Below are 13,486 nucleotides of genomic sequence, written 5' to 3'. Positions count from 1 at the left end.
GAAAGTTGTAGAGTTCGTGGATAAAAATCACCGCGAAAACGTTGCAACTAGTCGTGCATACTTGACACGAAGGAAGAAACAAACCTCCTTGGAAAGTTTTTTTAAATGATCTGCGGGTGGAAATAAGCATATCATGACGAAAAAAGCGAAGACCAGTGACAAAAATTAAGCTCTTCCGTAGGCACTTCACTTTTTCTTTTAATTATGTTTTTTATAGAATATGTATTTGTTATTTATTAATAAATGTTTCTTCTTGTTTTTGATTCTTACTTAAAAACACTTAAGAAACAACTGAGGTCGTGTTTTGGGATCTGGAACGGATTAATGGCATTTCGATTAATTTTAATGTGGAAAATTGCTTTGAGATACGAGCAATTTGACATACGAGCAAGGTTACGAAACGAATTAAACACGTATGTCGAGGTACCACTGTACGTAATTATATAATCGTTAGCAAGCAGATAGTAATAAATAATTTTAAAAGTCTGATGCTATCAATATATAAATTATGTTGACTAGTATAATTAATTTAGAATTATACGCCTACATATAATAATATGATGTATGTTACTACAGATACGTATTAATATATACATATATAAGTCTGTGCATATATATGAAATCATAATTCTATTTAAACAAGTTAACAGTTAGAATTACTGAACAACCATGAAAGATTCCCCAAAAATGAAATATGGTGTAACAATGAACACTTAGTTTAGAAATTAGATTCTATTGTATATTGTTGTAAAAGCCATTGTAAGAGTGAAAATTCTTCATTCTGCCTTAATGCGATTTTTTGCGTTTAATGCGTTGTTTGGAGATTTTATGATCCCGAATTATATTGATGTGATATATTAATACTGCATTTGTAGACATACGTTTTCTGAGAAACGAGTCAAGGTGATTGATTTTTTGTAAAAGTTTTGATTTATCCTTATTTTATTGACGTGCACTAGCACTGAATTGAGAACGGCTAGTGCTGTGCTTCGATGGATGAAAAAGCGTTCGTAAGTAACGAATATTATGACATTTTCAGCATATTTAAATGAATAGTATTAAAAGTATATATTTATTAACATATATCAATAGTTTATGGTAAATTTTTCATTATAAATCTCATGATACTTTCATTTCTCATTCTATTGCATTTCTATTGCGGTACATAAATTTTTTGGTATACATATTGTAGATTGCATCAGTTTTGCTGCGCAATTTATTCCTCGGTATGTTACTTGTAGTGTTATTAGAAATTCCATTATTTTTGTATTTTTTCTGCAATTTTTAGTATCTTATTAAGAAATTTATGTTTTCTTTCAAGATGTATATGAAGTTGGTTATATCAAATGTTAAATAAACGTTGTGATTCAGGCAATAGCGTTAGCTTTACCCAGATAGATAAATGCATTTCTTAAATACTCAAGATATAAAGACACACTCGGATAGTAGATTTACGGACTTTACGTTTTTTAAGGGTTATATATATTCATTAAGGGCGTGTTCAAAACAACCATTGACGGGTAGTCTTGGCGTAATTCGGATTCATACCAAGCTTATCCATTTCTCAGGGCAATAATTTTCGTTATTTTTGCTAAACCATTTACGAAAATATAATTTTCCGAATGCTGAACTCTTATGCATGAAAAGACAGAAGTTAAGATATTTGTTTTGCAATTTGATGCAAAATTCTTATTATTAAAACACTGATGTATATGTTCTTAATTTAAAACTCTGCCAGTATATAACATTATATAACATTATTGTGTTATCACCGTTTATAGATGTCGCTTGCTGCACAGCCTGCTGAATACATTTTACTTTCTAGCTATCTACAATTACATCATGTTGTTTCGGTATGAACAGGGGCGAAGTATTCATTACTTAGATATATTTAAAGATAATTAATTAAATTTTTCTGATTTTGATATCTATATTATATAGACAGGATTACTGATAAAAAATTTCAGAAAATAGTAAATGAAGAAGTAAATAGAAAAATTTCGTTCAGGTATTGTGAGATGCTAATATAAACTTCATACATTTTACTAGAGGGCTGTTGCCAAAGCAAAATCTTTACTATATATGTCTACGAGCTCTATGTATACAGTGTGTTGCTCAAAGTAAACTTCCTGCATTGTGAAGAGTACTACGTGTATGTCTTGATGCGTTCATGAGAAGCTTGTTCCCTCGTATACGCTCTGCCTCTTCGAACAAAAATTGTCCGTAAACTGCAGCGTCTTGAGTTGTTTATATAGGTTCTTGAGCTGTTCTGGTATTTCCTGTCGAATCTGACGATGACGCGGAGAGTCTTGTATCCTTCGTTTACTTGCTACTTCTTCTATTCATCGCGCATGGTCTGTTGACGTTCCACTTGCCTAATGGGCCTCCGTTTCCCTTCTGCTTCCCTTTCCGGAGCACGCAGTGTTTCTTGGTTTTCTGAATGTCTTTTGTGTTTTCTACTAGTTTCTGATACAGTTTGAGCACGCGAAGTTTCTTGAGTTGCTGCTTGTCTGCTGGAACTCCTATTCGTTTCTTCTTCAGTTTCTTGAATGCGTAAGCTGTCTTGTCACTATGCTTGCCTGCTGAGTTTCTAGTTGTGTCTTCATTCATTTTGGAAGCTCGCAAATTTTATTGTACTTGCCTGTTGAGTCTCCTAGTGTTTTTTACTTCATTTTTCTGTAGCTCGCTGTACCATTTGTGCTCTCTTCTTGCGTTCAGACATTTTAGTAAATTTGAAAAAAAAAATTATTTAAGTGTAGTAAAGTAACATTGCATCTAAAATACGTTAAATATCTACAGATGTTTAAACTTCTACTCAGAAAGTAAGTATACAATAAAAGAAATTAAATTTTTATAAATAAATTTAGAATAGCATAAAATGCATAGAAGCATTTCATTATGAAGAAAATGTATTCATTCTTTCCAAGCAACCAGCGATTCGTAAATACATTTTTCTTGCCAACTCAGGAAACAAAGACCTTTGACACTTCAGGCAATACATTGGAAGTTATGATTTAAATTTATTTCAATATAACAAATTTTCAAAATCTCAATAAAGGAATTAACGTAGCGATAGCATATCGTGTCACGTATCCAAAGGTGAAACATAAAAGTTGCCAAAAGCAGCTATTCATTTAAAATACTGATATGAACGAAAGATTTTCGACATACAATGACGTTATCTGGAATCACGTGCTTTCTTCAACTTCAGAATATAACCGTAAATAATAATAACAATAAGTTTCACGTTTGGCAATGCTATTCCCCCATAGCACAAAACATCCTCAGGATGTCCTATTTAAGTCGCAATATCCCGGGACATACTTAGGATGTCCTAGGGATGTTGATTCTCAGATGTCCTGAGGAGATCGTAATTTAACATCCTGAGGATGTCTTATTTAAGTCGCTATGTCCCGGGATATGACAGGATGTCCTGAAGATGTTGATTCTCAGATGTCCTGAGGAGTTCACCAATTTCACATCCTGAGGACATTCATTCTGCATTGTCCGGAGGACTTTCGTTGTCAAACATTTTGAGGATATTTGTTCTTAAATTTACCAGTTTTAATTTTTGGACATTGCACATCTGAAACTTGCACATTATTTTATTTTTCATATGTATTTTACTAAGTTGTTTCTAAATGCTGTACATTAAAAATATTGATATGATTGATGATTTATTCTTGTTATATTGTTATTAATTTTAACTGCTATTTTTTCTGACGTTTTTAAAAATTTATTTAGTCATGGAAAAGATTTTTTTCAATGGATTAGCATTTTCTAGAATATTTTCAAAATTCTAAATAACATATATATTTTTTATAAAAAATATTTAATTACGGAAACGAATTTTTTTTAAATTTGGGTATAGTGACATTAGGTATTTTTTTTGGAAGCAGGAAACATGAAAAATTAGCAACTGCCTTCGCCGGGAATCGAAGGACGGACCTCTGGAATACCGGCCCAGTGTGCAGAACCACTACACCACGAAGACACGCTAGGTGTGGTGGTGGTGTATTTAATTATGGCAAAGCACACTAGGGCTATCTGCCTAAGGGGAGGGATGTCTTCGTGGAGGGACTGGCCGTGGACTAAGGGAAACTGGCTCGTATACACGTTACACGTGGGGAAAACCACGAAAACACCCATGCAGCCAGCCCGTTCGCGGGATACGAACCTCGGATCGCACTACCAGTGTTCAGCGACTTTACCGCTCGGCCGCTGGTGGGCCGAAGACACGCTAGGAAAGCGGGAGAAATACCTTATATTACTTCTCTTTTTAAAGGCCGACTTTTTTTTTAAGGGGATCCAATCACTAAATCCTGGGTGTGGATATACCTCATCCAACACCTTTTTCATTCGGGCGCCACTGTAGAGACATTAGGATTTTTTGGGGAAGCCGTAGAGATGAAAAATTAGCAACCGCCTTCGCCGTGAATCGAACCACGGACCTCTGAAATACCGGCCCAGCGTTCAGAACTATTACACCACGAAGGCACGCTATGAAAGCGGGAGAAATACCTCATAAGGAAAATTTTTTCCCTCTAATTACAGGACAGAAAATGTTTTTCAATCGCGCGATCCGTTATTGATATTGAATTACAGTCGTGCGATAATTTCGCAGTAAAGATACATCTCTGATGACTATCCAAGATTCTAGAAACTTTGGTCTTATATAGAGATGGTCGTCTTATAGAAATAATGCTTAATATCAATATTTATTGATAATCTCAGAACTATTGGTCACTTTCAGAAGTGGTCGTTTGAGAGGCGATATTCTATATATTTATTAACTGATACTCTCAGATTCCAAAATTTGTTTATATTCTCAGAAATATTGGACGGAAGGTGGTCGTCCCATACATGCAAAATTTTACATTTCATTAAAAATGAATTTGGCATTATTTAACTATTTCCCTATTAATTATTTAATTAGATAAAGAAAAAAATTAGGAAATAGTACTGTTTATTACGGAATAATGTAGGAAGTTCTACAGAACTATATTCTTTCGCGTCATTGCACATTGTATCCGGCAAACTACTAGGTCCTCGTATTCTTCCGCAAATCCGTAAACATCTGTCTGATTTGAAACGAAATCCAAAATGGCTGCGCCATGAGGTTAACTTGTGTGGATATTTTTTGTTGCATGAAAGGTAAGTTCAGTTGCAATACTTGTATGTTTACTTTTTTTGCTTTTCGAATTTATGTTATTTATGTCATTTTGACAGTTAAATGTTTCACAGCTTTATGAATTGTTACCATTCTGTCGTGAATTACGTGTATCTCAATGGCTGGCTGTCTTTTCAAATATCTAATTTGCCCTGCTATCCAAATGTTTATGACTGAATTTTTTTAGTCAAGTTTATGCATTCAGTTTCAAAATAATATGTGTGATCAGATTGCTTATTATTTTATTGCAGCAATAAATTTATGTTAAATAGTTTGAACAATTGTATAAAAATAAGAGTTTGCATTGTTTTGTCCAAAATATGTATGGTTGAAACGTTATCTTAATCTAGTTTGTAATTCAAGTTTTTTTGGGGGTACTGTTCTGTTATTGGGACCAGAATCGGAAATGTATGAACCTGTGTTCGTAAGTATGTGCATAGATGTGTATATGTAGACACACAAACATACAAATATACAAGCATACATAAATACAATTCTGAACCCGATCCTGATAACAGAACAGTACCTTTTTTTAATCTTTTTTGAATATTTTATAAAAGGATTAAGCATTTTTCAAACTGCATATCATTTTAAGATTCGACTTGCAGGAAGACAAATATGGTCATTCAATCAAATGCTTATGATTGCTTTTAACATTTTCTCATAAATATTGTTTGCATTTTTATTGTATTTTAGATACTTTAGTTATGTAAAGTGAACGTGAGAATATTATTAGGAAAGCTGAAGAATATGAATAGCTACCATAATACATGTATTTTTTCATCGAGCCCATTGTTTTAGAAACCAATGCACCATTATTATATGCTGGCTTATTTCATAGTTATATGCAGTTTAATTTTATGTTCATGTTACTGTAGTATTGTCATTATAATAAAAGTATTTATAATTTTTGTTGAATCTTGCAAGTTACCTAACATTCAGAATTATTACTACCAAATTTTACTGATAGGTTTTTTCGAGTTGACATAATCTGTCTGATAAATAAAATAAACTGGTGTTTAAATTATATGCATTTCTCTTAATGTTTCATTGAAAGTGAGATGGAAATATAAATGCTATCCAGAAAAGTGAATTCTTTTTGCAGGAAATAACAAACTGTACTAAATGATTAATGTTTATATCATTTTAGAAATGTCAATATTAAAGTTTCTCCCCCTTCTCTTCTTTGATTTTGAAATAATTTATAATAAAATAACATATGCATAAGTGTAATTAATGTAAAGTGTCAATCAATAATATAATTTATTTTTACTGATATTTTATTTCTTATCTGGGTTTTCTTTTGGTGTTAGAAGGAGGAAAAGAGGTTGATCTTTACATTATGATAACTTGGCGTTTTTTTGGCGAAACTTTGCCGACCAACTCTCCTACAGCAACCCTATATTTTTTTTCCCCGCCGCCATTTTGTCTTCACGAAGTAAAGACATGTTTCTTTTCTTTTTATCTACTGAACACTTCTTCCAACAATCTACTAGCCAAATTACACTTATGCTAGAAATTTTATCTAACAAAACTGCTTAATCATGACAAATATTCACTGCAAAATTGGGAAAAAGTGCACAATACCATACTCCTTACGCGTTTTTCAAAATAACACATACACATAAACCATGTACACGCCGACTTATTTTTACTTAAAAAAAAAATCCCAGAATTGCACAAAAATGGCATTGCGCACACTCTTCACTATATCCATGTACACTGCTTTTTTCTCATAAATTAGAAAAATTTCACGAAAATACATGACAATTTTCTCAATCTTTAAACCCGGTAAAAAGAACATATATGAAATTACCTGATCGCGAAAAAGTATTTACCCTTTCCAAATATGAACATTTCCACATATAAAATAAATAAAATATCCAAAAACTTTTACCTCTAAATCATCTATTACATTATACACATCACCAACGAATTCATACCGCAAGCATTACAAATACTTAGTATCAAATATTTAAATTATTTCCATGCACGTTTACTTCAACTTAAACGTGTACCAAATTCCTACAAACATAAAATCACAAAATAACTATCATTTAATTAAAATATCACTAAACCATGTACACGTCGACTTATTTTGACTTAAAAAAAATATCCCAGAATTGCACAAAAATGTCATTGCGCACACTCTTCACTATATCCATGTACACTGCTTTTTTCTCATAAATTAGAAAAATTTCATGAAAATACATGACAATTTTCTCAATCTTTAAACCCGGGAAAAAGAACATATATGAAATTACCTGATCGCGAAAGAGTATTTACCCTTTCCAAATATGAACATTTCCACATATAAAATAAATAAAATATCCAAAAACTTTTACCTCTAAATCATCTATTACATTATACACGTCACCAACGAATTCATACCGCAAGCATTACAAATACTTAGTATCAAATATTTAAATTATTTCCATGCACGTTTACTTCAACTTAAACGTGTACCAAATTCCTACAAACATAAAATCACAAAATAACTATCATTTAATTAAAATATCACTAAACCATGTACACGTCGACTTATTTTGACTTAAAAAAAATATCCCAGAATTGCACAAAAATGGCATTGTGCGCACTCTTCACTATATCCATGTACACTGCTTTTTTCTCATAAATTAGAAAAATTTCACGAAAATACATGACAATTTTCTCAATCTTTAAACCCGGTAAAAAGAACATATATGAAATTACCTGATCACGAAAAAGTATTTACCCTTTCCAAATATGAACATTTCCACATATAAGATAAATAAAATATCCAAAAACTTTTACCTCTAAATCATCTATTACATTATACACGTCACCAACGAATTCATACCGCAACCATTACAAATACTTAGTGTCAGATATTTAAATTATCTCCATGCACGTTTACTTCAACTAAAACATATACCAAATTCCTACAAACATAAAATTAACAAAATAACTATCATTTAATTAAAATATAATTAAATTCAAAAACACTACTTAAAATATAAATGAGCACATACATTAAATTAATACATACATAAATACCCATTTCGAACTCACTTTAGTTACGGCCATGGGATCCAAAAATTCACGAACACTGTTTCACACAACACAGAATAAAGCCAAATACAAAATTTCCAAATTTTTTCCCGATTTCCCCCCTTTTCCGATTAAAGAACCGTAATTCGTCCATTAATATCACATGACATATCCCATGATCTCTCATTTCCCTCACACAAAATAATGCGTAATCGGAACTGAGTACTGCTCACATTATTACCAAAGTCCCAGGTAGTAAAACTTTATCGCCTCCAAAATGTCGCCAAACTACCAGTTACCATATTGTAAAGATCAACCGGAAAAGACTAATGTTTTAATTAAGGAAATAATTAAAACATTACAGTCTTTTAAATAAGACAGTTACAGTAATGTTTATTGAAGCAATCAGTACTGTGTGATTGCCAGTGATTGAATAATGTTAAAATGCATTGTTCATAAGGAAATTTGCTTATCTTTGTGTTATAGATTTTATTTTGACACAAGCTGAAATTTGAATTATTGAAAGCACTTTGAAAACCCGAATTATTTCCTGAATCATTAATCAGGCCAATATATAACATACAAATTTTCATACAAAATTATTTCTTTGAGCATATTATAAAGAGCTCATTTAATTTTATTATTTGTACAAATTTTAGACAAAAGTAGCATGTAACAGTTAAAGATTTATTGAAGCCTACTTGTTACTTGTGGTAACAAAGAAGTGTGAAAGATATTGCCACATTAGCGAACATGACGATCATTGATGCTTAGTTTAGTAATTTAATAATATATTGAGAAATGCTGGGAACTTTCAGAAGTAGACATTTCGGAAATGATGGGCTTGATAAGAAATTTACATGGTTTTATTATTTATTCTTTAGTTAAGAATGGATTTTAGATGTTCATGTGAAAGAATTCTGTTTAATTATATGTGAAAGAATTGTTAAAGTTTCGCATTTAAAAAAATGAATTAATAATATGCAATTATCTTTTTATTATACATATATTACTATATATTTCTAATGCGCTATGTAAATGTCAGTGCTAAACAATTGAGATACTATTGTCAGGGCAATCTTTTCTTATACATGAAAAATTCTGATACTTTCTTATCATCTGCCCTCACAGCTTCAACTTATGCTAAAACAGCAAGAGTATGCACACGATAATAGCAAACTATGAATATGCATACCACACACATGTATTTGCATGCTTTATGTTTAATCTTTATTTCTGAATAGTATTCCATTGGATGAAAAATATGTGAATATTGACCCAATGTGTATATTTTTGTGTGTGTGCATCCTAAAATTTCTTGTTTCTTATAAAGTGCTCATTTGAATTACTACTTGTGAACAGAGCAGTAGATATGAACCATAAACTAACCATTTTGCCAATTTTCACAGCTTTGCAGATAGTCAGAAAGCACCAAAATTTGTAATAATGTTAAGTTTAAATGATGTTCTATACTTTTGTGTTAATTTTTCTATTCTATTAATTCTATTACTGTGTTATCAAACTTTCTGCAGGAATTTCAACTGGTTAAGATGTTATTACCATGTGGAGAAGAATTTGGTTTTCAAGCTAGAAAAAATTGCAGCTGAAGGATTTTGTAGAAGGTCAGTCAAACTGGTTTTAGTTAATTATAATTTAATTTTGGGTGAAGAATTCTCAAATTTATTTATCATAAGTGTCTAAAGGTCTTCTAAATTAAATTCTGCTTGTTTTTGAAATTTTTCATGACATTCATTCTTTGATTATTATTATTATTATTTTTTAATTTACTAACTTATATTCAGGCACATAATGTTGCATTTAATGCCATACCTTAAATATTGTAAAATGTTAAAATAATACATTTCACTTAAAAATGTGGTTGTGACAGTAAATTTTCTGTTACATTTAATCATATCTATAAACATTGCTATACAACATTTTTCAATAATCTGTATATTATTTTGTGCATTTCTTTTACATCCAAGATCTGGCATATGACTTGCTTTTCAAACTGATAACATGGTGTAATAATGTAATCTAATGGTTAAAGTTTACTATGGAATGGGCCAAATTTAATAAATTATTCTTTGATAGAAATTTATTCATGTGTTCAGTGTGTCTCATCTCTTTAAATTGCTAAAGTAAATTTTATGTACTTGCATTTAGGAATTTTGACTGTATCAGAGTAATTTTGTTTCAGTTATTATAACATGCAAGGGGAAAAATCCATTCATAGCTCCGCATTTAAAATTAGTTAATTAAAGTCCTTAATAAAGAGGGATGTTTTGTTGTTTTAAATGTCGATAGAGTTTAATTCAAAAATATGCCACATTAAGGGTTACTTTTTAACCTAATTTAAAATTTTCATTACTTTAACGTGTCCAATAATTGTTATTTTAACTCCGATATTGTAATAATATCAAAATTCCTTACTTTTTGATAGGTAATCCAAATGTAAAACAAGAAAAGAAAAAATTAAAATCTAGAAGTATATTTATTTCATACCTCTAACAAATAAAAACAACACAAGCACTTTTTACTGTCTATCTGCATAGTGTGGCATGTCCCGTAAGACTGAGATTTGTATGGTCAAATCCATGTTTCAGTTAAAGGAAAATGCATGCACAGTCTTCTGATTTTCCCTTCGATTAAGGATTCTGTATATACTAGCATAAGAAATATAATAGTTAATGCAGTGTTATACATCAATATTTATAGACAATTATTGTGGCTATGTTTATTATAATTTTGTTCACTGTAATGGATGGAGTGCCTAAACCATCATGCTGTGTAAACAAAACTCAAATCTTCATCTCTGCATACTGCTCCACTAGTGTTTAAACCACTGAAATGGTGATTATGGTAGAACATCTTTGGTAAAAATTTACTCTGCTGTAACCCTTAGCGAATCGTTTCTTTTCTTTTCTTTTTTTTTTTTTTTATATCAAGATCGTCACCTGAGAGGATCGGCACCAATTTCAAGGTGGCCGCTACACAAAACCAAAATAAGAAGTCAAAGACATACACAAACTCTGTGTCCATGTACACATCGACCTATTAAAACAGAGAACTGCACAAACTGGGCATTGTGCACTGCCTTAACTTTGTCCATGTACACATTGATCTATTTTCACTTTAAGAAAATCAGAAAGTTAAAAATATAGTTACCAGAAAAAATTCGCCACTGTCTTAACACACAGACAACCAAAAATACACAAACAGAGAGGAGTAAGTTACCAAAAATACATATTTCCTAACATAAAAACATTAAACAACAAATCTTCTAACAAAAATTAACACACAGAGACAAAAAAATAAATGAAACATCATTTTTTTAACATACCTTTTTTTTTCACATGCATATGTTTAGGCTTCCCACCACCATCCTCCAGGTAAGCAATTCAATTAAATTTTTCGTCTCTTAGTCACCTCAGACATACTCAAACGATGGTACCCACACCAAAATAATAAATAGCATGTTCAAAATACAAGACCATACCACTTCCGTACAACCAAACACAGCAATTGAAGAGAATGGTAAGAACCAAAAACCTGGGACCGTATAAAAGGTTTACTATTAAAAAAAGTAGCCCAAAACTAAATTTATCACAGCATGTTGGCAATATTTGCAGAAATAACTCCTTTTTATTGACAAAAAAAGTTTTTTTTTTTTTTTTTTCTCAAAGGCTACTTTTGCCAACATTATCAACATTAGGGTTACCGAAAAACTTATTTGACGCAATGGGCTTCCACATTTCACAAACAACCAATACCACTTTACGATTTTTTTTCAGACAGAAACCAAGGTGTACCATACAGTAAAGATTAGTCACATCTTCATTTACTACTGTTACAAGTACTTCTTTGGTAAATTTCTGCGGTTAAATTCAAAAGTTTAAAATTGCATTAACATGATCAGATTCAGAATCATAGCTAGGGTTTTCAGCGCTCGGGGACAACTGAAGATTTCGCGCCCCCTACTGCTTGCCAAGGATGGAAAACATTTAATTCTAAAATGTTCTAACATCAGTTTGGCACCCCTTGGATTCTGCACCCAAGGACAGATTCTCCCCTTGCTCCCTCTCTAGCTACGCCCCTGATCAGATTTTATTTTCTGCACATAGCTAACAATTACTTATATGTTGTCACATAAATGTTACCAGATGCAGTTAATTATTTTTTACTTGCCAATCTCATGAGACAAGTTTTTTTTGCTCCTGCAAGACTTTACTTTGTGTTGCAAAATAAATTCATTCTCACTCTTTTTGGACTTGCCTACACATTAAATTTAAAATAGTTTTATGAATAGGTAAGATGTGATTATCATAATTTTGTTTCTCTCTTTATCTTGGCAACTTTATATGTTGATTCAGTATCCAGGTTACCTACCAGTGGCTGATTGATAAAACTGCTCATATGTTCAGCTGGTGGTTTGAGTTTATTTTCTGACATAAAAAATTTTAAAAGGCATCCCCCATGTTTATTTTACTATAATCGAAAAATCAAATAATTGCTACTCTGTTTATAGGTACTAAATGTTAAAATATTTTAAATGCTTCCTTTAATTTGCATTCTAATAGTCATTTGTTTAAATTTAATTATGAATTACTATATTCACATGTAGTAATTGTGAGTGTTTTTTTATTTTAGGTGCTGTGAAAGGCAATGACAGAGATCCAATTTATCAAGAGTTCTTATATACATAAGAATACATGTATATTACATTGTTTTTCATGAATTCAAATAAAATGTGATAAATTGGATTAATAAAAACTATTTTGAATTTTGAAAAGTGTTTTTCCTCTGTTAATCATAATATAGTGCCATAAATTTCTGAATGTGTTTATTTTTCATCCAAATAAATAGCTTTACAAAAATTTGTCATATTAATAGATATTGCATAATTTAGCATTATTATAAATATTTATTATAGCAGATTTAGCTGAACTACTTTTTTAGTCTCTTTCCAGATGAAGTCACAAAGGTAAGTGGTTAGATATTTTTCTGTATTCCCCATTAAGTAATTTTATCTGGTAAATTACCATTACTTATATACTACAGGTGAAAGAATAAGCTTTCCTTAAAGATGCAAAAATTTGCAGATATTTCAAAAAATTAGTATACATAAAAAGTTCTTAAATTGCCACATATGCGAAACTGAAAATGTTATATATGAAATAGTTCAGAAATATAAATATTTTCACTATTTTTTAACTATAATTCACTGCATTTGTTATATATAATCACAGTTTAAGGTAGCAGTGCTTTTCTCACTGTGATTTCTCA

At 31.0% G+C, this 13,486-nt stretch overlaps 1 long non-coding RNA gene across 1 annotated transcript; it reads left to right on the top strand.

The window, feature by feature from the left end:
* The first annotated feature begins 5,068 nt into the window (after positions 1-5,068).
* Positions 5,069-12,982, top strand: LOC146997339 (uncharacterized). Its single transcript, XR_015041342.1, has 3 exons — positions 5,069-5,154; positions 9,733-9,822; positions 12,851-12,982. It is a non-coding gene; the product is annotated as an uncharacterized LOC146997339 (long non-coding RNA).
* The last annotated feature ends 504 nt before the right edge of the window (positions 12,983-13,486 follow it).

This window comes from Stegodyphus dumicola, chromosome 5 (assembly GCF_044657685.1).
Source record: "Stegodyphus dumicola isolate Sdum_Otavi_A_Nest chromosome 5, ASM4465768v1".
In the NCBI taxonomy this organism is placed as follows: Eukaryota; Metazoa; Arthropoda; class Arachnida; order Araneae; family Eresidae; genus Stegodyphus; species Stegodyphus dumicola.
This window is presented reverse-complemented; position numbering and strand designations above follow the sequence as displayed.